Genomic DNA, 6,176 nt, shown 5'->3' with positions numbered 1-6,176 from the left:
ACAAACTTTCTAGTGAACAAAAGGTGCCTATTCTTTTTTTTTTTTTTTTAAATTTATTTATTTATTTTTAATTTTTACTTTACAATTCTGTATTGGTTTTGGCATAGATTGGTGCCTATTCTTTTTTAAAAAATGAAATAAAACATAAATATTACTCTTCCATATTCCTTCTGCCTATATTTAGTAATTAATTTATTTTATGATAAAGTTCTAATGAAATATAAATTGTTTCAGCAAAATTCTGCCTTTCTTTTCATCCCTTTGTGTAAACCTGTTAATAACGAGCCCATCACTAATATCCAGTGTAAAGTTTAACACGGTTTGACAGTAAATAAATGTGAATTTTTTCAAGTAAAAAAAAAAAATAATTCAATTGAAGGTGGGAGGAGAAGGGGACGACAGAGGATGAGAGGATTGGATGGCATCACCAACTCAATGGACATGAGTTTGAATAAACTCCGGGAGTTGGTGATGGACAGGGAGGCCTGGAGCGCTACAGTCCATAGGGTCACAAAGAGTCGGACATGACTGAGTGACTGAACTGAACTGAACTGAACTAAGGATTAAAGAACATCATCAAGAACATATAGCCGACAAGCAGCAAAGCAGGAATCTTGACCTCAGAACCAACTAAGCTTGGAGTTCAAGTTCATATTCAGTACTTTATTCTGCTTCCCAAACAATTAAAAAAGTTAATGATTGATAACCTTATAGCTTTATATAAATTTCTCATTCAGCACCTTCATTGTGCTTGTCGTTCTGTCAACATTATGTTTACTTAAGTCTAAAGAAAGTAAAATTCCATTTCATGAATCTGCCACTGAACAGAGCAGACTATAGCTATGCAAATATAATGGGAATTCAAAACATTATCAACAACAAGAGGAGGGCAGTCCTAACAGGACTGGCAAGACTGCAGATTTCAAAACACTAGAATACAGAAAATAAAAGCAGGTACTATAACATGATACTCTTTAATCTATTAAAGGAATTTCATTTACAAAATGTATTTTTAACATATTATAAATTTATTTAAAATATGTATTTTCATAGAATGACTACACTAGAAGGTATAATGAAGTAATTAGGTCTTTGCGGAAGTAGGTGGAATCACTATAAAAATGACACTTACAGGAACTGACAGATGATAGTGGGGATTTTTGTTGATCACATTTGTGTGTGTGTTCTTTTTTGGCAACTAAACAGTCCTAACTGGCATTGCCATCAAGAGACCACTGTCCCCAGATGATAAAAAAATCTTGGGGAAAAAAAAATTCCCTCTTAATTTACGTGGTAATGCCATTTCTTGAAAATTCAGTACATATTTAATAATAAGCTACTAATAAACCTTTTGGAGAAGGAAATGGCAACCCACTCCAGTATTCTTGCCTGGAGAATCCCATGGATGGGGGAGCCTGGTGGGCTACAGTCCATGGGGTCACAAAGAGTCAGACACAACTAAAGCCATTTAGCACAAAAACCTTTTCAGTCTATCTGTGAAACTGAACTGGGCTCTCAACTCCAGTAATTATATATAGTTTTTTAAATGCATGCTTATGCCACTAGGGACATAGGAACTAATGTCCAACACAAGGAAATTTGGGGGTTTTCCCACATGAGGCATCATCTACCCTTCCTAGCATCCACACACCAGATATCAATGGTACAGTCAGCTCTGCTGTAACATGATATACACACTCCTTTAAAAATATGAATTAAGAGCCACAGAGCTTATGGTGGGGGAAATGGGCTAAATTCTGTCATCAACATGTTTAAAACAAGAGAGAAATATAATAAAAAAGGGTAGTACAATTTTCTATATGAGTGAAAGTTGCTCAGTCATGTCCAACTCTTTACGACCCCATGGACTATACAGTCCATGGAATTCTCCAGGCCAGAATACTGGAGTGGGTAGCCTTTCCCTTCTCCAGGGGATCTTCCCAACCCAGGGATCAAACCCAGGTCTCCCACATTGCAGGTGGATTACTTACCAGCTGAGCCACAAAGGAAGCCAAATTTTCTATATATCCGGTGATAATAAGTGTGTAAATTCTGGATAAATATGGCATTTTATCTTGCAAAAGACCTGGAGTTTATTTGGGGAAGTGGGCATGGGAAGGGATGAAACTTGAAAGTGATTCTGAAGTACTAGGAGGCAGGTTTTCTGATCTGTAGCATCAGATGCAGAGAGATATGGCTCATTAATCTTCTGGAGATCTCGTTCAGCTTTTAATCCCAGAGTATGTTTTTACATTTGAGATTCAGACCCTTCAGGGCACATGTTTATAACAGATGTCTATTTCATCAAAATTGACATTTTGATCCAATGTATAACCTTCTTCTTCAATTAAGTTAGGAATTATTGCTTAAAATTCTTTTCCAACTTTCTCATCTGCATCCATAGCTTCGCCTGGCAACTGAAGATGCTGGAAATCATAGTGTTACTGGAAACCACTAAACCTGACACTACTAGCACCAAGAGGATAGTTGACAATTTCCACGAGGACCTTCAAGTGTTTCCTTCTAAGTACTACTTGGAGTTTTGAAAAGAAAGTGAAAGTGTTAGTTGCTCAGTTGTGTCCGACTCTGCGCGCCGCTATGGACTGTAGCCCACCCTTTCTGTCCATGGGTTTCTCCAGGTGAGAATACTGGAGAGGGCTGTCATTCTTTTCTTGGAGAATCAAACCCAGGTCTCCTGCCTTGTAGGCAGATTCTTTACCATCTGAGTCACCTTGGAGTTTTGAGCCAGGATGCTTAAAAACATTTGTGATGTTGACAAGTGTTTGGTTTGTGTTGTATCAGTTCAGTTCAGTTCAGTTGCTCAGTCATGTACAACTCTTTGTGACCCTATGGACTGCAGCATACCAGGCCTCTCTGTCCATCACCAACTCCCGGGGTTTACTCAAACTCATGTCCATTGAGTCAGTGATACCATGCAACCATCTCATCCTCTGTTGTCCCCTTCTCCTCCTGTCTCCAATTTTGCCCAGCATCAGGGTCTTTTTCAGTGAGTCAGTTCTTTGCATCAGGTGGCCAAAGTATTGGCATTTCAGCTTATTCACAATGCAAAAGGACAACAAATATTCACAAATGCAAAAGGACAACAAAACATAACTTGTATGGCATAACATACATGGTAAATTGAGGTACTAGAGGATGTTTGAGTGTGTGTGTGTGTTGTGTATTTCCATGCATCTGGTTCATCTTGATTCAGTTACTTGCATTATCATAATTTTCACTCTGATAAAATTTTAGAAAAAAGCAAATGTTAAATTCACCTTATGCTAAAATTATTTCCTAATATATTGATTTTCTTGGAATTTATGGTTTCAAAAGAAGCATTATAGCAGAAGTGACTGTACAGTTCAATCAGTGTTATGACAAAAAAAAATCCAACAAGTTCTTTTATATGCTCCTCTGGGGATGAGAACCACTGCTGTAGTTCTTTATGATTCTGGTTGGCGAAATATTACCTCTAAAAGTGTCTTTGGCATGTTGACCTCAGTTATTAGGTTAACTCTCAAACATTCATTTTTCTTGTTTTCAGAGCCACCCACATATACGAGGTTATACTGGAGTAGAGAAATGGGAAACTTAACTTAGTTGTGAAAGGCAGGGGAGACTTACACAATAAAGATGAGCTGGAGAGCAAAGGCCCAAAATAGTGATTTACTGAACAGAGAGAAGCAAGAGTTGAGTTTGGTAGCATGTGGGCTGTATAGAGGGAGTGGCAGGGGAGGACTCAGGGAAATTCTTTGCCATGCTAAGTTTGGACTTCAGTCTCGGGCAGTGGCCAAGCTATAAAGCTTTGTCAGCAGAAGGGTAACAGGTCTGAAGTGCATTAAGAAAGATCAGTAGCAGCAACAGACTGAGGGCCAGTACTCCAGGCTGATGGGACTGTACATTCCAGTCTTGAACATCAGAAGATTATCAGAAATACAAAGCATGAATGTCAGCTAAGGCAAGGATGTGCTTATGAAAAAATTATGGGGAAAAACAGTGCTACCTTTTGTTAAGTAAGTACTATATGCCAGGCAGTGTCTTGTGTCCTAAGCATTTTTAAAAACCCTCGTAACATCTATATGCGTTTGACTGCATTGAATCACATTTTAATCTCTGTTTTACAGATGATGAGAATAAGGCAGTACAGTTTATTTAATATGCCATTTAGAAATAATCAGCAGGGGTCGCAAAGAGTTGACTGAGAGTCTAACACTTCAACTTTTACTGTTTCAGGACAAAATCGCTTTCTTAACAAAGTGTGCCTTCCACTCCTTAAACCATTTAATAAAATCTCCTTGTATATGAAATTATTTCCTTATTAATTTTAGTAGATTTAAGTATATACAGTCAACTACAAATTGGCACTTGCCATCTACAAGGATCAAATCATGTGCTGTTGCAGCAGCTGACCTCCAACACACCTTGAAAGGGGTTCAGGGTGGAAAGCAGAAATGAGGTACTCTGTGCTGGTGGGGGCAGGAACTGGCAAGATAGCTCTTCAGATAGTTAGATATTTTCAGGAGCTGATTTTTATGAGCCCAATTCTTGAATCTCTTCATATATAGAAAAGCACTAAAATCCTTCATGGTGACATTTGTTTCTCATGGCTAGCAAAAGCTTCACAAGACTAGCAGAAACCTGGAAAAATATGTGCTTGACTGCATGTATCCCCTCTTCACCAAAATCTCATGTATACTGACCATCCCCCTGCTTCTTTGGAGCAGTTTCTCAGAGCTATCTGAGGTGCTGTCTCCCAGTCTGCACTCTTGATTTTGCCCCAAATAAAACTTAACTCACAGCTTCGGCACATGCCCTAACTGCATCGTCCAGACTGGCCCTTGACATCTGTAACGTGGTCTGAGCATAGGGTGGAAGGTCACTGCATGCCACATCCTATAAGCAAGTGAAACTAGATGAAGTGCAAAGGAAAAGGAAAAAAAAAAAAAAAAAGATCCAAAGAAACTAGAGGCTGGAGGTGTTGAGTACTGGTACAACCTCTCAAGGCGATAGAGTGAGAACCACAACAGAAGCCTTGGTAATTCCCACTTCATGCTCTTCTAGTCGTTGTCAGAGCCTAAGAGCTGGAGTTAGAAGAGACAGCAGTTCAAATCCTGGTAACACCACATCCAAGCTGGGAAACTAGTGAAGAGAGACTTCTGGGATGCTGAGAGGAGCAATAGAGGCTTAATTTTGGATTGTGATCTTCCCACGGACTATTGCCCAGTCCTCAGCTCTATGAGGCCTTTGTTCATCCCAGGGCCTCACACAGAGCACTGCCCTTAGAACCTGAATAAAAACTCACTGCTCAGCCACAGCCTCCCAGCTCTATCCCTCCCAGGTCCCCTCTTCCCAGGAGATCAAGCCCTGAGCCTTTGGAGGGAAGCAATGACTTCAAGACCCTAGACCACCAGAGAACTAACCCTAGGGAGTATCAAATAGTGAGAACTCACCCAAAGGAAACCACTTGAATACAAGCCCCCGCATCACCCAACCACCAATAGCACCGTGTGCAAGACACCTCATCTAAACAAGAAACAAAGCAAAAATACAAACCAAATAATCAGCAGACAGGATTACCACCTCACTCAGCCTTGTCCATCAGTGAAAAATCAAACAAACAAACAAAAAATCAGCACAAATCTCATGCTATATGAAACTTATACAAACCACTGGACCAACCTTAGGAGGGCAGAAACCAAAAGGAAGAAAGAATTCAACCTTGAAGTCTGGGGAAAGGAGACCTCAAACACAGTAAGTTAAAAAATAATAATGAAAAAGCAGAGAAATACTACACAAATGAAGGAACAAACTAGAAACACAGATGTACAAATAAATGAAGAGGAAATAGGCAAACTACAAGAAAAAGAATTCAGAATAATGATAGTAAAGATGATCAAAAGCTTGAAAACAAAATGGAGAAAATGTAAGAATCAAATAACAAACACCTAGAAGAATTAAAGAATAAACACACAGAGACAAACAACACAATTACTAAAATTAAAAATACTCTAAAAGGAATCAATAGCAGAATACCTGAAGCAGAAGAACAAATCAGTGAGCTGGAAGATAAAATGGTGAAAATAACTCCTGAAGAGCAGAATAAAGTAAAAAGAATGAAAAGAGCTGAGGACAATCTGAGAGACCTCTGGGACAATATAAAATGCATCAACACC

Source organism: Oryx dammah, unplaced genomic scaffold, assembly GCF_014754425.2.
Source record: "Oryx dammah isolate SB20612 unplaced genomic scaffold, SCBI_Odam_1.1 HiC_scaffold_19, whole genome shotgun sequence".
NCBI classification, from domain to species: Eukaryota; Metazoa; Chordata; class Mammalia; order Artiodactyla; family Bovidae; genus Oryx; species Oryx dammah.
The sequence above is the reverse complement of the archived record's forward strand: the minus strand, read 5'-3'. Positions refer to the sequence as shown.